Genomic DNA, 27,695 nt, shown 5'->3' on the forward strand with positions numbered 1-27,695 from the left:
GAACATACCCTTCCGGCTGAACCATATAGACATGCTCTGCTAGGTCACTGTTAAGAAATGCATTCTTAACATCCATTTACTGCAATTTCCAGCCTTTAGCAGCAGCCAAGGCAATCATAGTGCGTATAGTTGCCATCTTGGCAATAGGGCTGAATGTTTCCTCATAATCAAGTCCATACTGTTGGGTATACCCCTTTGCAACCAACCTGGCTTTGTATCTCTCCACACTGCTATCTGACTTGCATTTGATTTTGTAGACCCATTTGTAGCCAATGGTCTTTTTCCCTTCAGGCAGTGGTACTAAATCCCATGTTTTATTTTCAGCCAAGGCATTCATTTCTTCATCCATGGCTACACACCAATTCTCATCTTTTACTGCTTCAGCATATGTACTTGGTTCTTTGACCTCCATCACTTTTGTCATGTACGCAAAATGCTTTGAAGAGTAGCCATTGTATGTCAACCTGTCAACAGGGTATCTGACCCTCTGCGAGCGTCTAAGCTACGGTGCACTACTCGATTACCCTCTCTCATGAGGCAGAATATACCTGCTCTGCCTTGTGCCAGGCGTATAGACAGTCCGAATACCAAGTTCGCTATCTAAAGTATCACCAGACTCATAGCCAGAAGTCATTCTGCCTACGAGGTCCTGTCATAACAGTGCTCTGCTGTAAATCAATTGTAGGATCATAACATTTGTATGCCTTCTTCTCCTGCGAATATCCAATGAAAACACACTTACGTGCTTTGGGATCTCGAACATGTACATAAGCAAGACAGCCAAAGACTTTCATGTGACTTACATCTGGCTTATAGCCATACAACTTCTCAAACGGTGTCATCTCATCAATACCTGCAGTGGGAGTCCTGTTCAAAATGTATACGGCTATTATAACAGCCTCTGCCCAATAGTAAAGTAGCATATGCTTTTCATTCATCATAGCCCTAGCAGCTTCCATCAGAATTCTATTCTTCCTTTCAGCTACTCCATTTTGCTGCGGAGTGTAACTGTAGGTGAGTTGCCTACGAATGCCATTTTCAGCCAAGAAATCATCAAATTCATTTGATACATACTCCCCACCACTATCAGATCTCAAGCAAGAGATGTAGCATTCAAACTCCTTCTCAACCTGTGCTTTAAATTGCTGAAAGACAGCAAAGACCTCATCTTTTGTTTTCAATATGTAAAGCCAGGTATATCAATTGTAGTCGTCAATGAAAGATACATAATATCTGGAACCTCCCATAGATACATTATGAGCTGGCCCCCAAACATCAGAATGCATAACTGCAATGGACGTGTACTCTGTCGTACATGCCTGACAAATGGCAATCGTGACTGCTTACCGAACTGGCAAGCCTCGCATACATGACCAATATCTGAATATTGGAACTTCGGTAACCTTGTAACCAGCTGTTTCTTTTGCATAATTTGCAGCCTTTGCAAATTGACATGCCCCACTCTCTTGTGTCATATTTCCAAATCCCTAACAGTGCCAGAACCATGGGCAAACATAGCCGAATTCAGCTCGGCAAAGAAGAATCAAGAGTAAACATTCTGCCATTCCTGTGACCACGAGCTATCAACTTGTAGCCATTGCCAAATTCTTCAATAAAGCATCCATGCTTATTGAATCTAACCTGCAAGTTCTGCTCCGTCATCTGACCAACAGATAACAAGTTCTTCGTAATTGAAGGGACATGCAGTACACCATGCAAATTTTTCTTTCTGCCATTATGGACCACAAGAGGCACTTTTCCTTTATGCTCAATGCTATGCTGCGTGTCATCACCTGTGCATACATAGCCATGCTTTTCAGCCACTATATCCATGAAGCAATCCCCGTGAGGGGTCATGTGATTCGACGCCCTCGAGTCAATGTACCACACTGCATCATTAGATGATTTTTCAGCAGCCTTATCTTTGACATACTGCATGGCAAACAGTCTATCACCAGATTCAACTGCCTGATTGGACGTAGCATAATGTCCATGCTGCTTGCCCTTCTGGTTTCCCTGCTTCTTCCAACAGACCTTTGCAATATGCCCATACTTTCCACAGTAGTGACAATCCTTATCTTTATTTGGATTGTGTGACTGACGTTGCTACTGCCATGATCCTCTGCCACGGGAGTTAGATCTCCCCTTGCCTCAAAAGTTTCCACCACCTCTTGCATTTGATGACTGCTGATTGCTATTACTATAGGATGCATTCTGCTGGCCTCCTCTGCCAGATCCATAGCCTCTACCACGGCTACCATGACCACGCTGATTCGAGTAAAAAATTGCATCCTTATTCTTTGAGTTGCTTGACCCTGTAGCTAAGCCAAGCTTCACCTCTTCATGAATTAATAATGCAACCATCTCATTAAAGTCAGGCATCTCAGCCTGCACAGATACTGAAGTATCAAAAGACTTGTACTCTGGACCCAAGCCATTTAAGGTCACTGCAACCATATCCTCATCTTCTACCTGTGAGCCAAGAGATGCCAGCTGATCTGCTATTGTCTTAACCTCTATGACATAATCTTGTATGGATCTGTTCTTCCTCTCCATGTTATTGAATTTCTACTTCAGTTGTATCTTTCTTGCACTTGTAGTTGTGCCATAGTATTTGACCAATATATTCCATGCATCTGCTGGGGATTTACAGTTCATGATCTGCATCACCATAGCATCCAAGATACATAATGACAACCAATGTAAAACTCTGCGAGCTCTTTCCGTCCAAGCTCGATGCGCTCGTCTTTGATCAGCTGTAGGATTCCTATCTGGAACTTCAGGTTCAGCCTCAACACCTGTCACTAAGTCCCAATATCCTTTGCCTATCAGAAAGTTCTCCATGCGGAACTTCCATATTGCATAATTGTTGCTATCAATCTTTTCTCCCACAATCTGGGTTACATTATCAGTTCTATCAGCATTTGCCATGTTGCAGACCTTGCCTGACTACCTGCAAACCAAGATCTTCTGAATAGTTCAACTTCAGCCCGGAACTGTTTATGACAGTTTTCTGCAATTAATTGCAGTAAAAAACCAGGGTATTTCAGCCCACTGATAGTCCAAAACAGCTCACACCAAGTGGCTTAACCTGTGAGTAAAGCAATCAATGTAGATACTATGTATTCACTTCGGTTTGAACTCCTGCAACCTCACTGCCAGGGTACATACATGCAGTCTGAAACCTCTAATTCTATGAGTGACCAGCAGTGATTTCAAGCCCAAAACTGAGTGATATACATGTCATATATGTCCCAAACCTTCATAGACATCTGCTAGTACATGTAGCAATCCGAGCATAACCAATGGGGCACAAATCAGTGCATAGATAGCAAGTATAAGTATCAAGCCTTCTACTTACAAATTGCAATTAGCAACTTCTCAGTAAACCAAAGTCAATCCAGCTCCAAAACAGCCTCAAATCATGTTAGACATTCACTTTGGATTGTTAGGTTCAATACATGAGCATTCGGGTAACTATAGGCATCCTGTCTTCATGAATCCAATTCATAGATTGCATTTACTACTTGCAACCACTGAGACAATGTCACTGCAATAATCACCAGCCTTAGACTTCAACTTCCATGATCCTTTGATGCTCAACCCAATCCATAAATCTTCAGCATACATATCCCATGTCATACATATGATAAATCCCAGCCAAGTGTCATGTAATGCTTCGGTGAAAGCTAATGCTTGCTGCCCACTGTTCTAAAACAGGTTTCCAACCTGTTTACACTTCCAAATTTGAGTACTTCCTTCAAGAAATTTCAGCTCAAAGGCATGAGAACTGATACATATGTCTTCCAAAGTGCTCCTTGGCTCCAATGAGGCCCATAAACCATATCAGAGAGCTTCAAGCTCCAATCTAGTTCAAATACAAGCTACCCTATCACTGTTTACAGCTGAACTGCTGTTATTTCAGATCTGTAGATCAGATCTGTAGCTCATAACTGAGCATACATCCAAGTGATAGCATGCCAAGACCTTCAACCACCTTCCAAGATGTATAGGCAGGCTGTAGATTACCTGAGGAGCTGCAAATGCCTTGTATTGCAGGTGAATATCCTTCAGCCACAGCAGGCGCAAACACGCAGACTAGCCAGATCTGTGCTACTGCACATCTTGCTTATTACTATAATAATAATGCACTCACTGGTGCTCAATCAGTCCTTAGACTCCTCAGCAAGCCACAGCTCCTGCTTCAAGCAATGAGACTCCAATGCTTCACAGTACATACCTCTATGTGACCATTGATGGAAATGTCAGTCAGTCCTCTTCTTTTTCCAGCCCTTCAAGTCAATCTTCAAGTCTTCTTCTTCAGTGCATTCCACCAGTGAGCCCATTCATGGCTCTGATACCATGTTAGATTTCATGGAAGCAAGAAGGAGAGCAACACGGAGTGAAGCAACATGCTTCCTCTGTCTATTCTTCTTCTTATTCATTTAGCACACCCATAGTGCATATACAACCTAAGGTCATAAAGACCATTCACACTAGAAGTAACACCGACTTATTTAATATACCTAACTGATCTAGCCAGACTAGCTGAAATGCTCAATAGAGACACAGATCAAAACTGCAGAGTACGACCTGGCCTATGTAGCTCCACCAACTTTCTATAGGGTGTTGACCACCATTCGTAATCGACCCTTTAAAGATCATGTCAAACGACACATGTATTTAGATTGCATTCTCACTGAGGAGGAGCTACACATTTGTAGTTGAATCAACTTGGATGACTTCCTCACGGATGTTCTCACCTACATCACTCAAGTAGGCATTCGTCCTTATGTCATGTATTACTATGCTAATCTAGAATATAATTCGAACTTCTTTGATTGACTCATGAAAAAGTAAGACCTTGCAACCAAGTGCTGAATGCCCTTGACCTCCCAAATGTTAGTCCTAGGAAGGATTCTTCTTCCTTCCTGAAGGGGAGGGGATAAGGTGAAAAAAAGAATAAAACTCAAAAGCAAAGGGAAACAAATCAAAACCGGTTCATGATTAAGAAAAAGGGTCATAAAATTTGGGATGTATGGACTGCTTGAGGGAGAAGTTTAATCCTATAATTAAGCATGCTGATTCCGCAAGCATGTGATCTTTTTTCTCGACAAAAATTTGTTTTGAAAAGCACTAATGGTGAACATGGATTCATGACAGGCATCCAGTATGGCAGGCCAAGAAAAAGCCAACAAGTTGTCCTTTTAAGAAGAAGAGTAGGAAAAATATGGCCTTGCTATGGAAACAAGGACCTTTAACCAATTTAAGTTTAGGCATGTCTTGAACTCAGAGGATGTTGCCATGGAGGAACAACCAATGAAGCAGATTGTCGAACAATGCCATGTGCAAAAGTACATGGAAGCAATTGGCCAAGCTGTCAACAAATGAGAAGTGTGTGTAATGTCTTCGCACATTTGGTAGAGATTATGACACTGTGACAGTCTAAAAGAAAGAAGAAACTCGCCAAATCTAGATCAAGTTAACCCCAGAGTTGGTGGAGAATGCATTGGGCCTACCCAATAAGGTGGAAAGGCGACCGAGGAGAGATGTGTACGCCATGTAAGGAATGGACAAGGTGGCGGTCCAAACAAATGATGGCATTAGCAAACATCCTTGACCCCAAAATCCAGCTCCAAGCCAAAATGATGCACATGCCATTCTCTAGCCATAGGTACAACTCAATAAATGAGCAAAATCAATGTGCCTATGGTGGAGAGCATTGTAACAAGATCTCTTGACATAGTGAACCTAAATGACTTTGTGTGAAAGACCATTGCGTCTTCAACAAAAGCATTGAAGACCACTAGAAGGAGATTCCCTTGGTACTAAGGGAAAAAGAAAAGCATCATCCTTAAAGGCCTCTACCATCAGATTTGATGGGGTCTTGATGCCTATAATAAGCAAAGCATTGGGGGAAGGATAGGGTGAAGAAGAAGAAGTCAGAGAAACACTAGAAAGGTCACCTCCTCACCACAAACAACGGCCACACTCTAATGAAAGGATGGTGAGTGAGGATAAGGAAGGAAAATAAAAAATGCAAAGTAGCCAATGAAAACCCCAAAAACCAAAGAAGAAGGATTTGCAAGAGAAGACTGAGGAGAAAAGAAGGAAAAAAGAAAAAGTTAACTTACAAAAAGCTAAAAGAGATTCTAAGAAGGAAGAGGAAGAGAGGAAGAAGAAAGAAATGGAGGAGTCAGAGAGATTGGAGGAAAAATCAAGAAAATTTGAGGAGGAGAGGAAAAGGAAGGCAATAGAGGAAGAGGAGGAATTGAAAAGGAAGGAAGAAGAAGACATATATTTGGCAACACATGTATCTATAGAGCAGTTATATAGATAGGACAAGTTGGATGCCATGAGCTTGTCTAGAGATGAACGCCCAAGCTCAAGCATACAAGTGCCAAAGATCACGTCAACCGGAGTGAAAGAAGGCAAGGGAAATGCCCCAATCAAACCCAGCCCAGCCCTACCCTCATAATGCCTACCACTCCCACAATCATATCCGCACCAAGCTCCACGGCCAAAGTGGATCCTACCAACCTCATGGACTAGGTACAATACTTTATCAATAGGAAAACGGCCCAAGAAATGGGAGAAGGTACCCCCATAATAGGAACTAAAAGACTAGAAGTAGCAAACACGGAGTCTAGGAAACATCCCAAGAGATAGAAGAGGGAAACCTCCATTCCCACGACAGAGCTGCCACGTGCAGACTATGATGACTATGTCAAGGAGCTCCTATCGCAACTCGAGAAGCCAAAGGAAGATAAGAAGATGGTAGTGCTGACTTTAGGCAGAAAAGGAGGCCATTGCTGCATCATGATTAGAGAAAACTTGTGAAGTAGTCATGTGCCAAAGGGAGATACGTGACTTGAAGGAGTAGTTGCTAGCCAAGAAGAACGAGGAAAAAACCGAGTAGTAGACAAAGCTAGATGAAGAGATTCAAGCCCTAATGAGCAAGTTTGCAGATGCGAACCCAAACTCTGGGTGCCATCCTTGGCCTTGAAGAGCAACGAAACTATATATTGCAAGCAGGCTTGACTCCATAGGAAGTCCATGCACTAGGATTCCTTGAGGGGGCACAACAATTAGGCCAGCAATTAGGAGTCCATAAAGAAGCAATTAGGCCAGTAAGAAAAAGAGGCCAACAATTAGGACTCCATAAAGAAGAAATAACGGATTGCACACATGGCCCTAAGAGCAAGCTTGCAGATGCGAACCCAACCTCTCGGTGCCATCCTTGGCCTTGAAGAGCAACAAAACTATATATTGCAAGCAAGCTTGACTCCATAGGAAGTCCATGCACTAGGATTCCTTGAGGGGGCACAACAATTAGGCCAGCAAGAAAAAGAGGCTAGCAAAAGCTTTGACATGGAACCTCATGAAGAAGAACTTGTCCCATAGCCTCCTTCCCCATGCCTAAAAGAATAGGAGTAGAAATTATACACCTCTACTGAAAGAAAAGTGGAGCTTAAGAGAAAGAGGCAATGGATGGTGGAGCAAGCAAGGTAAAGATTGAATGCCAAGTCGATAATGGTGCCAACTACACCCATCCTACAAAGCCAAGACGACGGCCCAACAAGCTTCAATGCCGAACTTGTGATCTAAGAGCAACATTAGACTACTAGAAGGCCATTCGACCTTAATTTCTGATTCCTTGCCAACTTGTACAAAGTACTACCATTCAAGGTGATGGAAGAAGTGAGTAGTGTGAAAAGCCAACTAGGAGAAAAATGAACCTCAAAGAGAGAGCAGAATCCCACCCTTTGGGGGACCAAGGACACAAAATTTTGGCAAGATAAAGTTTTTGAAAAGCCCAAGACTGTAAAGGGCTATGAGTGTCAACCCACATGGAGGAGGTGCATTTTTATGTGAACATGGATACTTGGGTTGGCTTTTTGGAATATCCTATCCTTCGAGAGAAATAATCCAACTTTCATGCCATATGCGAGAAGGGTAGAAGTGGATTTTAACCCAAGCATCCATGGTTGGTACGATTTTCCATGGATCTATAACATCAATGCTACTAAACCCAAAGAGGCCATTGTTTTCATGTCAGAGGACCTATATAATTCAATAGGTTGCTTCATCGATGAATTCTCTTCCTATCTTGATCTCGCCTTCATTACGACCTGTAATTACCTTAAACTACTTAGGATACTACTTAGAGAGAATTCCATGCCACAAGAGCATCGCCTTACACCCCTGTTTTTTGATCCCAATTGAATAGACAGTTGCATCATGGCAAAATTGATTATGCAAGCCGCTCTACTTCGTTCATTTTGCTTAGCTCTCCTGGAAGATATGAATGATAGTCACTTCACATGTTGCAATCATCCATTTATTTTCACCACCACTCTCCAAGTATACCTGAACCTTAGAGGGTACATGTAGAGCTGGTAATTCCTTCATAAATCTTGTAAGCCCCCGACTCGACCCTCTCCGAAACGGTGTTGCACAGAATTTGCGCAGGGGTTCTTGAAGTCACTCACCACAAGGACACTTTGAGATGGGAGAATACAACGGAATAAAACTTATCCAAAAGAATTTGAAAGAGAAAACAATTTCTTGATTTAAAATATCGGTAAGTTATAGGTTCATAAGATTTTCAATTTTGATCACAAGAGTTTTGGAAAAGACAAGATGAATTCTCAATCTGAGAGAGAAGAGAAGAAGGTAGGATGACAAATTTTATGGAAGAATTTTGAGGAGCATGAAGCTCAACTTGGAAGCCACTTCATGGAATCTGTTCACGATCTTCAAAAATTAGGCGAGAAGCTTTAAGCTCAACTCAAGCCAATCATCATAGCGACTCGCAATGATGGAAACTTTGATGTAGGCGAAGGGCTTTAAGCTCATCCTCAAGCCTTCTCTCTAAAATTCGATGGCAGTCTTTGAAAAAGGCGAGGGATTCACTCTCAACCTCAAGCCTTACACACTTGTTTTGATAGGCCATATCTCCTTAAGAGCACCCTCTTATTAGTTTTCCAAGCAACTCAAACATTGATACGTTTTTAGCCTAAAAAAAACTTAAGGCTTTTATGCCTTAATTTTTCTCTTTTTCACATTTTTAGCATTACATTTTGAAATCTTGCCAAATCTGCACACATGCCACAGTTGTCATCTTGTTTTTTTTTTATGTTGTTATTAGGTTCGGCTGGGCGGGGCCATATATGCACTTGTGCTTTGAATTCACTACAGCTTGTGGATGCCACCGTGAATGCATGTCAAACTCGGTGGTGGGCAGGCTAGAAATGTTCCTGTAAGCCATGGAATCAGCAGAGGGATCGTGACTCCTTGTTTGTCCATAGGAAGACTGGCCTCTACGGCCATGCCAAAGACTGCGACGCCGTAACCATATATGCTCTAGGTTTTCGGAGTCCGGTGCAAGGCCACGCAGAGAGGCCTGAATCCTGTAATCCTGCGAAGGATATGGGAAGGACTATTCATTTCTCACAGTCGTTCTGGAATAGCCTTCGTTCTCTCTATCCTGGTGCACTGCAGGGGCTTCGCTTCCTATTGCAGACGCGTCATGAGAAAGAGAGGATGTGCACATCCCTTTGAGAACACAAGTTAGCCCATTCTCTTGCGAGACGAGGCGAACTGCAGTTATCACTGACACACACTCCCGTCTTGCTTTCAGTGGGGCAGGTCGAGCACCTTCAAGTGCTTCCTGCTGGGTACCAATTTCTTCACTTGGATCTGCTTGCTTGATATCAGGGAATTCATTTGCTTCTTTCTCCTCCTTTGGAATGATTCCCAGCTCAACCAAAACAGGATCTCCTCTTTCAACTCCTTTCTTGACAACTATTTATCAGGTTCACGGGCAGTTGGTGTAACTGCAGGACCTACTTTCACGTCGGTTGCCACTAGTGTTGCCTTAATCTCTGTTTCTTGCTCATCTTCACTATCTTCATCCAGTTCCTCAACTTCATCTCCTTCACAATGGGCGTGGAGGTAAAGAGATAGTATAGAATATCAGGACAAAATATTATAAAAGAAATTTCCAAACATGCATTAAGCCAACAACTAGCAAGAGAAATCCTTTTGTAAGCCAAGGGTTAGTATAGGAAGCACAATCGGTTTTGCATCCCCTTATTCCCTTGTTTAGGGTTTCCCTCAACCGGTTTTGCATTATCTTTGTCAACCTCTTTAGCTTTTTGGGCTCTTGTCACGTCTCTTAAGTTAGAGGTTTCAGCATCATTGACTCGTACAACCTCAATAAGACTGACTCCATTGCCTTGTGGCAACTCTTCTATAGTTGTTTTTCCCCTCTGCAATATTTGTCTTGGTGCATCATTCTGCTACAAGTTATTTCCTTGCGCTCTATGATTCACTGGGCCCGGCTGTTTACTCCCTTGTTAGAGAGAACTAATCTTACTCCAATAGGTAGCAGCTAAATGGACCGACTTCCCACAAATGTCACATTTCACATTTGGACAGTTTCGGGGAAAGTGCTGCCCACCACACCACTTACAACTGAATCTTGAGGGTCCACCCTCTTCAGGGCGTCGACTCCCTATCAGATTTTGTTGCTTCTTCCAGAAATTAACGTCGACAGCTATTTGTCGATATTGTTCGAAAATCATGTCGGTATAATGCTTCATCATATCCTTAACTTCGCCCAAGGATATTAGATGCACTCGACTCATAGCCTCGATCATTGACCCGTCATTCCATTGGCCTAACAATTTGATTTGGCATTGGTTGTTAACCCACAGGAACAACATTAGAATTCGAAACTTAGCCTCCAACATTTGGTGGAGCCAACTGACTTGCCATAGGCATAGTCACACTAGGGGGAGCTGGCAGCAAGGGTACATTCTGAACCATACTTCCTCTCCCATTAGGGTTAGTCCTAGGCATCCCTTGACTCCCATTCGTTAATGGTAGATTGCCTCTAGGTACTAAACCCGCATTAACATTCATTCGAGAGGAGTAGGCCGTTTGTAATCGTGCTTCTACTCCCTCTTCCCGCGTAATAGCGGTGTCTATATCTGCCAAGGCCACACTGCTCAATCACACTTGGATATTAAAATCCAACACATGCAAAAAGTATTGCAATTGGGCAGCCGGCGGAATAGGAATGTAAGTTTGTAACTTACGAAATACTTCCTTCAACTTCTTGGCATATTCTTTCACATTCTCATGAGGGTCTTGGCATGTTACATTCAAGACACGCAACCAATATTGGCCACCTCTTTCAGGGGCATATTCTCCTCGAAAAGCTGCATAGAATTGATCAATTGTGGTTATAGTTCGAGACTCTATGCTGTGATACCATACCGCAGCCCTTCCTTTTAACGTCATATTAAAGAACATCATGAGATGTCCCTCATCTTGGATGCGATAATTGAACATCAATCTTTCAAATTCACAAATATGAAATTCTGCATCCTCTTTCGCTAACCCATTAAAAATGGGCAAGGGAACTCCTAAAGCTGGTAAATCTGGCGTCCCTGCAGGGATTGCGATGGGTTGTGTCATGGTGACAATCGGATTGGCAATGGGAGTTTGAACTGTCCGAATCACACCCCCACTTGAAGTGAGTAGACTTGGTGGAAGAGAGCAAGAACTTGCGCTTCCTCTAGCACCTAACTGACTATGTGGAGCAGTTGGGTTACTAAGACCACTGCCTCTTATACGTACTGGGCTACTCCTTTGAGGAGAATAATGACTTACGATCTCTAACCGCCATCTAGCCCTCTCATCACGTTTTGCTTTTTGGATTTCGGCTTGACGGTCCTTGTCAGAGGACATAAACCAACTTCCTTTTGGTCCCTAGAAACCCTAGATCCGAAAACCACCACTTATAAGTGGCTCCCAGCAAACGCACCACTGATGGGACCTAAAATGGGTCGGCACTGGCTATAGTACTAGCCGAACCTCATGCTCATGACACACAAACACCCTCACGGCCTCGCGGACCAGGCGCGTCAATCTAATGCTAAAGGACAAATTGCCCTAGAGCTTAATCTATGGGTTTATAGTTTATAGTCCAATGTTTTCCTAAAACTCCTCAAAGGGAGAACCCAAAGTACATAGGCACAACGCCTTGTCACACACACATAGAAGGCACTCCACTAACCAATAGTCGGAGCCCCACTGCAGCTCTCCTACATCGCAGAGGGATTGGCCCTTTGATGCGCTGCTAAACATATAGAATATTTCCACAGATACTCCTCTCAAGGTACAGATATTTTACGTTCCAGGATGTACCATTCCTCACTACAATTTCCCCTTAGGACTCAACCACTAACCTACAGCTTAGGACTCCTCTCACACTCGTCGTTGGTCACAATCTAAGAAAAACAGGTGCCATGCATCCAGGAGGTTTTTCTAATATCTTTTAATTATTATGATTAATGCAAATCGTGTATGGCTATATACTCAGACAAAAGAAAGATCAAGATCGTGCATGGTGCATAAAGCATTCTTTCCATGAATTTTACTAGTGCGTGCTGCGTTGAAAGGAGGCATCAAGCCATATGCTCATGCTACCATCCTTTTTATTCAAACCGGTTCCTATATGCCAAGTGCAATGCATAAATCAAATCTTTTCTTTCTCTTTCAGCGTTTTAGCCCCTCTTCATCCAACTCTTAGCATTTTGCATCATTGATCGGTTAGATAGGGTTTTTATGCATTTCTCCCTTTTAAAAGAATAATAAATATGCATAAAACATAAAAATGGGAGACAAACCGAGGCCAACCTCATCACAAACATAAATATAAGTTTTTCTAATTTTCCTGAGCCCATTTTCTATTTTTTTCTAATTTTAAACCCATTTTTTCATATTTTAGGCATTTTTTCCTATTTTTCCTTTGATAAATAATGACTCAAAATGAAAATTGATTGTGGGCTATGGCCCTTAGGTTTATTGATAGTAAAAACTCAGATTTAGTTGGTGTGACATATCATATTTCTCATTTATATAGCAAAATCCCCAATTTTACCCTTAAAACGCATGTTTTTCATGTATTTTGACACTAATTCCGGTCATGCAGCCTTATATTTTCTGATTTTCAGGTTGCAAATAGTTGAAACTCATGGCAAACAATATCATAATGAACTTTCATCCCATATGAACAAGATTTCATAAAGCAAATAGTATAAAAATATCATTTTCCTTTGTAAAAATAGCATTACCGCTTATTTTCGGGTTACGATTTCTTGTTCTTGGTTATAGGACTGATTTTCAGCATGCATTTAATGCTCAGCATCTTCAAGATCAGTACTCTTCAAGTCTTCATCCATCCGGAAGCAATCTGGTCTCATCCGGAGAAGCTTTCCTCCACCATTCTTCATTGTCTTCTTCCACACAAGAACAGCCCCTTAAGGGAGAGAGAAGGAGGAGAGAGAAAGACAAAGATCAGAAATCTTCATCCAGGCCATCATTGCGTGAGTGAGAGGTGGCGATATGATCAGCAGGGAGAAGGTAGTCATGCCCCATGATCAAATGGGGGGGTTGTGTGCAGGCTGCCATCATGAGAGAGAGGAGAGAGGGCGCAATTTTCGGACGCTAATGGCGCCTCCTCTCTCAACATTTTTTTTGGCATCTCTTGCTTCCACACTTTCATGTGACATTTAAAATTTGGGCTCCCAAAGGTCACTAGCCCATTTTGCCCAAATTTTGTCCACCCCTTCGCATCTTGATCGGTTCCTTGGCCATTTCCCTGTCCGGGCTCCAAATCGAGCTCTGAAAAATCCTGAGCGTCCGGCTTGACATCCCGCATTGGCTGGCAACTCCTGACAACCCGTACGACAGTCTGAAAAATAATCAAAAATCAACAAGTGTCACTCGACTGGCGCCTTTTAATAGTCGTATTTCACTTGGTACTTAAAATCGTCCTAGAGCTGGAGCCGCTACCTTCGATGTTGAATATTTTTTCCTTAAAATCTAGATTTTCTGGCAAATTTTAGGCACATCTCGAGCTCAAAACTCCGCTCTCATTAGCGACCACGGGATAGGGCGACTGAGCCCGTTGAATCCCACAACAACAGATCTGCACAAAACAACCAAAGGAAGCATGAAGCTGATACAAAATAAATACACACTAAAACACACCACAATGCTCACCCTACCCCTTAACAAAACCAAGGCATAACATCCACAAGGAGTAGACCTAGCATAATCTGATAAAAGGTCCGAAGCTAGTCACTAACCGACTGCTCCAACACGACCAAACTAAAAAGAACTATCAAAGAGGTTGCCCTAAGTAGTGGTCTGAACTAGCTACCTAACTAAGGACAACACAATCAGGAGCTCCTACTAGGCGAGGACTCCTATAGCCTGATCAAGAAGTATTTTCTTACAGTACATTTCTTCTTTTAGGGTTTTATCCTTCTATACTCGAGTATGTAAAAAGGAGGGAGCTGAGCGTAGTGACCCAAGGAGGATAGGGCATCGGCCTCAGGTCGTGTCTCGATACCAAAGAACCTACCAAGTCCTCGCAAGGCGACACTTAATCCTTTCCTGGCGCTCACTTTTATTTTCGCTCCAACCGTGCTTACTTTCTTCTTTTCCAGCAAGAAGCCACCCCTAGGAAGACAAGGCATCGGCCCTCTGACTCGTCCCCAAGAACCTACCAGGCCTTCGCAAGGCGATGATCAACTGCTTATAAATTTCCTTTCTTTTCTTTTCTATTTTTATAGGGGGTTAGAACCCCTTTTTACACACCTTTGTATATATTTAGTTTCTTTAGGGATATTCAAGGTTTCTTTTCTCTTTAGCATCATTATTTTGCTTCTAGCAGGCTACTCTAACTGCCTCACAACTAACAAGAACTCCTAGAATGGTTGCCTAGCAGGCTAGCAAAACAGGGTCACAAGGACTACTGTCTAAAACAGGTCTTTCAATGTCTGGCAATGTCTTTACAAGAGGCAACGACTACTCAGACCTCCCTCAGACATACCTAACCTAAGCCTGGAACTTCATGCCTTCGTTGCAGGTCCCCAACAAGAAAAAAAAAATCCCTTGTAAGTACACAGACACAAATAGCATAAGACACGGTATTCATAAAGGAGAAATATCTCCTAGATAGGGCCACAAGAAGCTTCCATGCAACAAAGGCTCCTTCCAAGCTCTTCTTTGAAACCTGTCTAGTACAAAACTAAAACAAGAAACCATTAACTGCACCTGCACTAAACAGACAATTGGCCCTCTTGGCCTAATGAAATAGAACACTTCACTACAAAACTTAATCGGCCCTCTTGGCCTAATGAGATAAAACATTCAAAACCTCGCAAAACGGGCCCTCTTGGCCTAACAAGATCAAACAAAATAGCACCTACACATCCCTCCCCGAAATAGCACAAATATATAATAATAGGCTCATTTCCAAGGAGGAAAAATAGGCTTGCAGCCCTAAACTAAATGCATAAGGTTATGACCCATCCCTCCTGCATATATAGCAAGAGGCGTACGCATAACATGTTGTCTAATCAGCCTATGGGTCCAAGATAATAACGGTAGATTGGTCTCGGCTACTCTTTACATCACCCATATCAACCATCGCCTGCCATATATTGTATGCTCTGATAACATTCCCCACAAACGACCGGGTCCAGTTTAATCATTGATAACAATATCCAAACTAGGACCACAATTGAAGAAAATGTCTTCTTCATGAGCAAGATTTGCCAGTGAATCCGCAAACTGATTCCAGTAACGTGGAATCAACTAAAAAGACACTCTCTCAAACTCCTCAAGTAGGGTCATAGCAGCTCGATGATACATACAAAGAATGAGATTCCGCACTGTGTATGTCCCATCTAGCTGATTCAGAATCAACTGGGAATCCCCTTTTACTAACAATCGCCGAGTACCACCTTGCTTGGCAATATGCAGTCCCATAATCAAGGCTTTATACTCCGCCATATTGTTAGTGAATCCTACCCCCAGATAAGCAGCTAACTTCATCGTAACTCTACGTCGGGGATCTCAAATTACTAATCCAACACTCCATTTTTTATTAGGGCCCCTAAATGCTTCGTCTAAATATAATGTGTACGTCCACAATAGGTTTACACAGTCGGCCATCACGAACCTCTATTTGTAATTATGGTAATCAAAGTTTAGCATGTTGAGAGGATGAACTGAAGGCTCTATCCCACCTTCTTCATTGAACTCAACAGGGATACTTGTCAACAGTCGTAAGCAGTGATGGACAGAAAACTTTGATCTCCCACACAAAAGTTCCGTCTTCTTGCTCAATCACTTTGTATCCTTTGCTCCACCAGATAAGTTTCCCCTGATGGTATCTCTGCTCCATATATGGGTGCTCCAAATAAGAAATAAACCGCCCCATCAACCAGCTTTAAGCTCTTTTGCAGGTCTCAGATCATCCCCAGCATGGACCTGCAATGCATTTTCTTTGTATTAGCATACTTAGAAATAATAAGGCTTAATCTTATTAAGATTAACCTTATTTTTAAACTCTACTCCCTATAGATCAGCTAACAGAGCCATAGACCTATTGTTCCCTAACCTAACGATCTTGTAGGACCCATCCCATTTAGGTTCCAACTTCCCTGGAAACAGCTCCCTACGCGCATCATAATATAGAACTAATTGCCCTTTTTTAAAGGTATACTTCTTCGCTCTAAGGTCATGCAACTACTTCATCCGACATTTAGCTACCTCCTGGTGTAATAAGCTCTGCAACTTTGGCTCATCCAGACGGGCTATCATCGTAAAATGTTCAAACAGAGAATCCTCATCTCCCAAAGAGTGGTTAATTGCAAACCGTATGGTTGGCAATTCGATTTCAAGGGGTAACACACACTATTCCCCATAAACTAATTTAAATGGGGTATGGCCGATAGCTCGCTTGAATGTGGTATTATACACCCATACTGCCACATACAACTTCTTGTCCCAGTCCCATTTCTTCTCAGAGACTATTTTAGACAAGATACCCACAAGCTTCTTATAAGTACTTTCGACTTGCCCATTTGCTTGTGGAATATAAGGGGTCATTTTATTGTGCTTGATTTGCCAAACTTCAATCAAGCTTTTGATCACTTTGTTCAAAAAATGGGTTCCACGGTCCGTTCGGGGGACCGAAAGGCCAGATAACCTGCTCTAAAAGGAAACTTGCAGTCTCTTTTGCATTGTCCTGCCTCGTCGCCCGCTCTTCTAACCATTTTGTAAAATAATTTGTTGCTACTATAATATACCTCTTCTGAGTAGTAGACGCCGGGGTAATAGGACCTACAAAGTCAATGCCCCACTTCTCAAATGGAAGAATAGCCATGATAGGCGTAAGTGGGCGTTTACTATTCTCTCTGCTATCATGTCTTTGATAGGTATCACATCTCTTAACATACTCACAAGAATATTGGAAGATGGATGGCCACCAATATCCAGCTCTTAAAGCTTTCTGCGTCGTCAACCATCCTGCAAAGTGCCCTCCACATGCAGAGTCATGGCACTCTTCCAAGATGAAAGGAACCTCATCAGGCATCACACATCGGCGGTAAATATCATCAACACCCTACTGATATAGTGTTCTTGCGATCAAGGAAAACTTCAAAGCCTGTTGTTTGATTTTCCTCTTTTCTGACTTTGATAGACCAGCTCCAGTCTCTCCTGTTGATAGATAATGCGTAATAGCAGCATACCAAGATGGGATAGAAGTTGTATCAATTTTAAACATTTCTTCAATATCACTTCCTTCAGCCAAAGTCTCTTTCAGCTCCTCGAAATCCACAAGGCATTCCACAATACCCTGCAACCGTGGTGGCTTACTCTTAATCTCATAATCGACATCCTGCAAAGTGATTAACCACTTTGCCAAATGATTAGGCGGCTGTAGCTTGTTCATAAGCAATCTAAGCCCTTCCGCCTTCGTATAGAACACTATCTTTTCAAAGAGAATGTAGTGCCTAAATTTCTCAGTCCCAAAGACCATCGCAAGACACAACTTCTCCATGTAGGTATAGTTGATCTCTGAAATGCCCAATTTCTGACTAGCAAAAGCTATCCGATGATACCACTTTTCCTCCCAGATTTGGGCTAGACATCAGAGCTGCTACTATGCATGGTGGTTGCTGAAAATATGTAAAACATCTCGCCTCTTTTAGGTGCTTTTAAAAAGGGTGCTTCTACTAGCTCGTGTTTCACATCCTCGAAAGCTACCTTACAAGGGTCGCTCCACTCAAATAGACAGCTAAAGGATAATAAATTCGTTAATGGCAACATCCTTTCTGCCAAGGTATTTATAAACCTTCGATAGTACCCTATCGACGACAGAAAACCATGAACCTCTTTCGGAGTACGTGGTGGACTCATAGCAACTATGACCTTGATCTTTTCAGGGTCAGTTGCTATCCCTACTGAAGTGACCACATGACCTAGCAATAGCTCATAAGGCACTCCAAAGACACACTTACGTGGGTTAAGAGTGATACAAAATTGTCTGCAACGCTCAAAGCACTTTCTTAAAATAATCAACATCATTTTCCTTACAGTGGCTGCCCCCAGGTCATCGATAAACACTTTCAACTCATCCGGGGAGATGTCACCAAAGGTCTTGTCTGCTATTCATTGCCATGATCCATGTGCATTGCACAAACCAAAGGCCATCACATGGTACGCAAAAGTACTAAAGACAGTAATAAAATTTGTTTTCAACTTGTCCTCTTCTACAATCGCCATCTGGTTATATCCCGCAAAGCAATCCATAAATGAATATGTTTCCCTACCCGCTAATTGATCCAAAATTTGGTCAATAAATGGCAACGGGTAGTAATCCTTAACCGTCTGCTTATTCAGCTCTCTAAAATCTACACAAAGTCGAATCTGGTTGTTTTTCTTCTTCCTGATGACAACTGGTGAACACCATTCTGTGTGCTCTACCGGAAAGATTAAATCAGCTTTCCGTAACTTCTATAACTCCTCAAACAGCCGTCCCTCAATTCAAAAGGCATACGCCTTACCTTCTGACGCACAGGATGACTGCCTTCTTTTACAGGAATTGTATGAACAGCCAGGCTGGGAGGAATACCTCTCAGCTCATCATAACTCCAAGTAAAGATATCGCGGAATTCTCGAATTAAGGACACATAGTCCTCCCTTTCTGTTGAACTGAGCATGGAACCTAATTTAATTGGCCGCGAATCATTCGGCGTGCCAAAGTCCAACTCAATCACATCCACATCTCTTATCCTATCTTGCGGCTCTATTGGCTCATTTAGAGTTATTTGATAGATATCCTCTATAGTGGACCCCTCTTTAGATTCATCACTGGATGATGTCTCACTACCATATGGATCATCTGCTATCTCTAATTCAGTAGAAGATAAAGGAGCTCTCTCACTCTGAGGAGACTCAGGGTAAGCATCGACTATTACTCGATTAGCACCTCTACCTAGAACCACTCGACTGGCGGGCATATCAACTTGATAGTCTGTTCGTAAGATCCAAGGCCTACCTAAGCAAAACTCGATAGCTAGGACGTCCTACAAATCTTATCACCCTAAAGTCTAAGAAACATTCTACACTTGCAACTGTAACATGGACTCTAGTAACGCAACCTTCTGGTTGTCTTAGACTATCATCAGCCATTCTAAGAAGGGTGGAGCTGTCTTTTTGGATGCCTAGACCCAACCTCTCCATCAACTCTAAACTCATGATATTGACGGAGGATCCAGTGTCTACAATGGCATGTTCCACTAATATTCTATCCACATAAGATGGAACCCTAGGGCGGTTCTTTTCCGCATGGTCAAACCAATCTTCCCCTACTCGTGCTATGCCCAAAGGTTCTACAATATACCCAATACATAGGATCTTCTTAAATTCCTTGCGTACTCCTAGAGATAATTTAATCAATTACAAGAGGTTCACATCTGGTTTAACTTCGCAAAGAGAACTTGCTAAATCAAAGTCATGATAGGTAGCCAAAGCTCTCTTTTCTCGCCAAACCATCCTCTCTTTTGGTCTTTGGATCGGTTTTGGTGCTTCTTTCTTAGCTCTTTCCTTCTTTCTTGGCACTTCTTCATCCTTCTTAGGGTCACCTTTTCTGTCAACCGGCCTTAGCGGTCCCCCTTCTATGCTAGGATTCTGGACTTATGTCCCCTTATTCCCTTGTTTAGGGTTTCCCTCAACCAGTTTTTCATTATCTTTGTCAACCTCTTTAGCCTTTTGGCCTCTTGTCACGGCTCTTAAGTTAGAGGTTTCAACATCATTGACTCGTACAACCCCAATAAGGCTGACTCCGTTGCCTTGTGGCAACTCTTCTATAGTTGTTTTTCCCCTCTGCAATATTTGTCTTGGTGCATCATTCTGTTGCAAGTTATTTCCTTGCGCTCTATGATTCACTGGGCCCGGCTGTTTACTCCCTTGTTGGAGAGAACTCATCTTACTCCAATAGGTAGCAGCTAAATGGCCCGACTTCCCACAAATGTTACATTTCACATTTGAACAGTTTCGGGGGAAGTGCTTCCCACCACACCACTTACAACTAAATCTTGAGGGTCAATCCTCTTCAGGGCGTCGACTCCCTATCAGATTTTGTTGCTTCTTTAAGAAATTAACGTCGACAGCTATTTGTCGATATTGTTCGAAAATCATGTCAGTATAATGCTTCATCATATCCTTAACTTCGCCAAGGACATTAGATGCACTGGACTCATAGCCGCGATTATCGGCTCGTCGTTCCATTGGCCTAACAATCTGATTTGGCATTGGTTGTTGACCCACATGAACAACATTAGAATTCGAAACTTGGTCTCCAACATTTGGTGGAGCCAACTGACTTGCCATAGGCATAGTCACACTGGGGGGAGCTAGCAGCAAGAGTAGATTCTGAACCATACTTCCTCTCCCATTAGGGTGAGTCGTAGGCATCCCTTGACTCCCATTCGTCAATGGTAGATTGCCTCCAGGTACTAAACCCACATTAATATTCATTCAAGAGAAGTAGGCCGTTTGTAATCGTGCTTCTACTCCCTCTGCCCGCGTAATAGCGGTGTCTATATCTGCCAAGGCCACACTGCTCAATTGTACTTGGATATTAAAATCCAACCCATGCAAAAAGTATTGCAATTGGGCAGTCCGAGGAATAGGAATGTAAGTTTGTAACTTACGAAATACTTCCTTCAACTTCTTAGCATATGCTTTCACATTCTCATGAGGGTCTTGGCATGTTACATTCAAGACAAGCAACCAATATTGGCCACCTCTTTCAGGGGCATCTTCTCCTCAGAAAGCTGCATAGAATTGATCAATTGTGGTTATGGTTCCAGACTCTATGTTGTGATACCATACTGCAGCCCTTCCTTTTAACGTCATATTAAAGAACATCATGAGATGTCCCTCATCTTGGATGTGATTATTGAACGTCAATCTTGGAAATTCACAAATATGAAATTTTGCATCCTCTTCCGCTAACCCATTTAAAATGGGCAAGGGAACTCCTAGAGCTGGTAAATCCGACGTCCTTGCAGAGATTGCAATGGGTTGTGCCATGGTGACAGTTAGATTAGCAATGGGAGTTTGAACTATCGGAATCACACCCCCACTTGCAGTGGGTAGACTTGGTGGAAGAGAGGAAGAACTTACGCTTTCTCCAGGACCTAACGGACTATGTGGAGCAGTTGGGTTACTAAGACAACTGCCTCTTATACGTACTGGGCTACTTCTTTGAGGAGAATAACGACTTACGATCTCTAACCGCTGTCTAGCCCTCTCAGCACGTTCTACTTTTTGGATTTCGGCTTCACGGTCCTTGTCAGAGGACATAAACCAACTTCCTTTTGGTCCCTAGAAACCTTAGATCCGAAAATCACCACTTATAAGTGGCTCCTGCCAGACGCACCACTGATGGGACCTAAAATGGGCCGGCAATGGCTATATCACTAGCCGGACCTCATGCTCATGACACACAAACACCCTCACAGCCTCGTGGACCAGGAGCGTCAATCTAATGCTAAAGGACAAACTGTCTTAGAGCTTAATCTATGCGTTTATAGTTTATAGTCCAACGTTTCCCTAAAACTCCTCAAAGGGAGAACCCAAAGTACATAGGCATAATGCCTCATCACACACACATAGGAGGCACTCCACCGACCAATAGTCCTAGCTCCACTGCAGCTCTCCTACATCGCAGGGATTGGCCCTTTGATGTGTTGCTAAACATATAGAACATTTCCACACATACTCCTCTCAAGGTACCAATATTTTACGTTCTAGGATGTACCATTCCTCACTACAATTTTCCCTTAGGACCCAACAACTAACCTATAGCTTAGGACATCCTCTCATACTCGTCGTTGGTCACAATCTAAGGAAAACAGGTGCCATGCATCCAGGAGGTTTTTCTGATACCTTTTAATTATTATGATTAATGCAAATCGTGTATGGATATGTGCTCAGACAAAAGAAAGATGGAGATCGTGCATGGTGTATAAAGCATTCTTTCCATGAATTTTACTAGTGCGTGCTGTGTTGAATGGAGGCACCAAGCCATATGCTCATGCTACCATCCTCTTTATTCAAACCAATTCCTATATGCCAAGTGCAATGCATAAATCAAATCTTTTCTTTATCTTTGAGCATTTTATCCCCTCTTCATCTAACTCTTAGCATTTTGCATCATTGATCGATTAGATAGGGTTTCTATGCATTTCTCCCTTTTAAAAGAACAATAAATACGCACAAAACATAGAAACGTGGGAGAAACCGAGGCCAACCTCATACTTTGCCATCGTTGTACATTGTACAAACATAAATATAATTTTCCCTAATTTTTCTCAGTCCATTTTCTAATTTTTCCTAATTTTCAATCCTTTTTTTCCCATTTTTGGGCATTTTTTCCTATTTTTCTTTAATAAATAATGACTGAAAATTAAAATTGATTGTGGGCTGTGGCCCTTAGGTTCATTGACAGAAGAAACTCAGATTTAGTTGGTGTGACATATCATATTTCTCATTTATACAGCAAAACCCTTAATTTTATTTATCATAAATCTGATATTTCTCATTTATGATATGCCATGTAGCCTTATATTTTCTGATTTTCAAGTTACATAAGGCTACATGGCATATCATAAATTAGAAATATCAAATTTATGAAAATATAAGGCTACATGGCATATCAGATTTTGTTGGTGTGACATATCATATTTCTCATTTATATAGCAAATTTTAGGAACATCTCGAGCTCAAAACTCCGCTCTCAGGGAGGTAGCTCCTGAAGCCACTAGTTATGAGTCCTCTACATAAAACATTATAGAGAAAGTAAAATATGTGATAAAACATTATATGGATATGATGACTTAGCAGTACCGCCAAATTACCATAGATATTAAATTTTTTACGTGTGAATAAAATCAGATGGGTATTACAAAGCCTAATGAGGTGGGCCCATCACAATTTAGCTATAAGTGGTGTGGTGGGAAACATTTCCCTCGTAATTGTCCTAATGTCAAATTTGATATATGTAGGAAGTCAGATCCCTTAGACACTAGCTATTGGAGTGGGGTTCTCTCCAAAAAATTAGCCAGCAAGCTAGGCTTGTAAACCATTGTGCAACTAAGGAGCTAAGATTGTAAACCATTGTGCAACTAAGGAGAATACTAAAGGAGAGGGTCCTAAGTAAATTTTGCAAATGGGTAAAGCCGCACTCAAGGAAAGGCCTAGCGAGGTAAGTTTGTTGAAACTTTGCCAATCTATGAGAGTTTATATTCTAACAATATTAGGATAGTAACTAGGGGTTAGAAACTAAAAGAAAATAAAAAAGATGACCCTAGTACAACCAAAGTTAACCCTAAACCTAGCAAGGATAATAAGAAGGTGTTGGATGCCCACGTGGGTCCTCTTAAAAATGATGGTGTTTTAGAGGAGTGTGTGGTCAAAAAAAAATGGAAACCAAAAGCAAAGGAGGGTACTAAGATTGTCAAGATGTCAAAAGAGAGGTTGGTGTGAAAAAAGAAGATAGTAGTGGCAAACTTCCATGAATTTGACTTAGCAAACACGCTATCTGAAGTCAGACCGTATGGGAATATGCTACATCTAATCCAATTATCACTAAACATTTGTAAGAAGTCTAAGAAAATCCTATGAACAGGTTATGTTGTAGAACTTGGTATCCATTGAGTGGGTAGTGAGTGAATGGTGGAATTATGTAGAGAAGCAATACCCTAGGGTGCATGAATATGTCGATGGAATCCTGATAGAAGATGTAGTGGTGGACCCTAGCTCATCTATAAACATTATGAGCATGGATTTATTAGAGAGGTTGGGTCTACCAATCCAAAAGAATGTTAACAATGATTTTAAAAATGGCTTATGATAGCCTAAGGCAATAAGAAGGAATGGTAGCACAACTACATGTGACAATTGCTAATATTGAGTGTGTCCTTGACTTTTATGTTACGCAATTTGCATGGAGGTCAAGCTATATGTTTGTTGCTTGGATGTTAGTGGATATTACATTCCAATTGTTTCTTCATGGATATCCCAGCTAGTTGCCTAATTTTTGGGCATGAGTTAAAGAGAATAATAGATGCATACTCTAAGCACTCATTGAATGAAAGGGCATTATCTCCCACTGCAGGATGGGAGGCACTCGAGGGAACCTCAATTGTTAGAACATCAAGTTCTGGTGATTCATGATTCATGATGTAGATGTGATAGAGCTAGATCTTGGGACTCTCAATGATCCATAGCTCATTAAACTTTGCACTATGTTATCTATGATGAGCATGTAGATTATGTGGCACTCTTACTGGAGTTAAGGGGTATATTTGCATGGAGTTATGATGAGCTAAAGTGGATTCCCCCGTCTATTGCAGTGCTGCATATGATCCCTTTGAAAGAGGGTTGTAAGCTAGTGAGAAAGAAGATTAGACATATACCTTTGGAGATGAGAGAGCCCCTGTTTGAGGAATTGATGCATTTAAGGAAGGTTAGACTAATCTTTCCCATTGAGAACATGCAACATGGTGCTCACCGGTAGTAATAAGAAAGAAAAAGAACAATCAAATCTGCATGTGCCTCGATTTTAAGGAATTGAACAAAAAAATAGGGAAGAACAATTATCATTTTCCCTTTATCAATCAAATTTTAGATCAATTGGCAGGGTGAGAGATGTAGTCTTTCATTAACTATTTCACGTGTTATAACTAGATGGCTATAGTTGAAGAAGATAAGTTAAAGACAACATTGATTATATTTTTTGGTAATTTTATGTATCATGTGATGGTTTTTGGCCTTTTTAATGCTCCTAGGTCTTGGCAAAGAATGATAACAAGAGATTTGCCTATATATCCCTTGAAGAGCTTAAGGTTTTCATATATAATTTGGGGCAACTACCATGACTCTCATAGATATTTGATTGTTTTATGTGCATGGTTTGAGCAATATCATGAGTATTGCAATGCATTGAGTCCTCGAAAGTGTGTATTCAGGGTGCTTTGTGATTTTCTATTCAGTCATGTTGTGAGTGCAGCTAGTATCACTACTGATCCTGACAAGGTGGTAGTTATAATGGCTGTAAGCCCACCCACTTACCCTAGCGAAGTTCATAGTTTTGTTTCATCTATGGGATATTATCCTTGATTCATTAATGTATTGGCTGAATGTTTGTTACCCCTTGATGAATCTTTTATCTCATAGCTATGTTTTTGAATGGACAAAAGCATGCAAAGTGGTGTTTGAATATGTTAAAATGGAATTATCCAAAGTTCCAATTTTAAAAGCTCAAAAAGAAGTGAGGTTTTTTATATATTCATGACTGCCACAAGACATAGTATTAGTTATTGCCTATTTCAAATTTGGGTGGCACAACTTTATTATCCTATTGCATTGGCAATTTCAGAGCTTTGTTACAGCTATTTGGAGAAGATTTTCTTTGTTATATAGTGTTCCCTACCAAGAATTTCAAACACTATATTCTTTATTAGAAAGTGGTGTTCTTTACAAAGGTAGAGGAATAACACTTACTACTAAATAAGCTTTAACCCCTTAATCTCCTAGCCAAGTGGTTGATCTCTTTGCAAGAGTTTGACTATTAGATTGGGAGAAAGCCACCAAAGTTGTAGGGTATGGTAGAGTGTTTAGTAGATTTTCCTGAGCCCAAGGAAGAGTGGTCAAATATTAGTGAATGCAAGTACTTATGCAAAATTGATGCAACCTCTATTATGTCATGGTATACATCTATCACGCATTATCTCTCAATAGGCAACCCGACAAAAACTCTTTCTACATCTGAGGAGAGGAAGATTAAGCAACAAGCACTTTGCTTTTTAATAATAGCATATGTCTTATATAGGAAATTATGGATGAGATTTATTGTCATTGTGTGGTGCTTGATGAGGTACTCTTTATTCCATAGCAATGTCATGATTTAGTGTGTGGAGGTCATTTTGCTGGATGGCTCACTACCGAGAAAGCTTTACATACTCGATATATTGGTAGCCAATGGTTTTCCAATATACTTTTGCATATGTTAAGTGTTGTGATATTTTTCAAAGACACAATGCTAGGGAAGATTGTAGGCATCCTCTTAACCCTATCCTTTTGACTTTTCCCTTTGAGAAGTTGGGTATCAATTTTATTGGACCTATGTATCCTTTGTCTACTACATGCAAAAGCATTATATCATTGTGGCAATGGAGTTTTTTACAAAATGGTATGATGCTTGAGCTATGATGAAAGACAATGCCAACAAAACAATGAGCTTTGTTATGGAGCAATTTTTTTACCATTTCAGTCCACCTAAAGAACTGGTGTCCAACCGTGGGATACATTTTCTGAATAAGGTCATAGAAGCCTTGATTGAAGATCTAAAAATGAAACATAATAAAAAACCCTATGTAATCCCCAAGAAAATGGACAAGTAGAGAGTACCAACAAGCAACTTGTGGAGATTTTATCCAAAATAATTATATTTGATAGTAAGCTTGATTGGGATTAAAAAATTCATGTGGTTTTTGGGCTTATAATACTACATTCAAGAGAGCCATGCCCCATTTAAGTTGGTATATAGGGAAAAGAGTGTCTTGCCATTAGAAATTGAGTTACCCACTATGAGTTTTGTGTTAAATCATTCTTTGGTTGGGTGAAGAGAAAGCATTGCAAGAAAGGTTGTCCTCCCTAGCACATCTTAATGAGATTTGATTTTAGACTTTGTTACATTACGAGGTAGGGAAGAAGAGGATGAAAGTGCTTCATGAACTTTGTGCTAAAAGATATAAATTTGTGAAGGGCCCTATATTACAACATCACGAGTTATTTTGTGGCAAGATAAAATCTAAATGGGATGGCCCTTATAAGATTGTTTGTATAGGAAAAAATGAATCTAAAACCCTTTTAGTAGATTTACAAGGGATAAGTTTAAAAATAGAGTAAACTTTAAAAGTTAAAGCCCTATTATGTGTAGGGACTAACATTGAACTTGGTGCCTTTGTAAAGTATTCTAGGATCCAGCTTAAACTTGCAATAGGTGCCAAGGTAATTGGATGGGTAGAATCATTCCTTATCTTGAAGATCCATATTTAGAGTAATGTTAGCACCAAGGTCGAGTGATTAGGTGGAGTAAGTGTTATCATGTTACTGAGTGGCAAGATGGATCTTTCATACGGGATATTAAGGTGGTCTATTGCCAACATTGTCATAGGGTTCTTATTAGTATCCATAATGAGATTACTTAAGGAAAGACGAATTTTGCATGTCATGCATTCTCTCTC

Source organism: Lygodium microphyllum, chromosome 22, assembly GCF_053477565.2.
Source record: "Lygodium microphyllum isolate KBCC chromosome 22, Lygodium_microphyllum_v1.1.10, whole genome shotgun sequence".
NCBI lineage: Eukaryota > Viridiplantae > Streptophyta > Polypodiopsida > Schizaeales > Lygodiaceae > Lygodium > Lygodium microphyllum.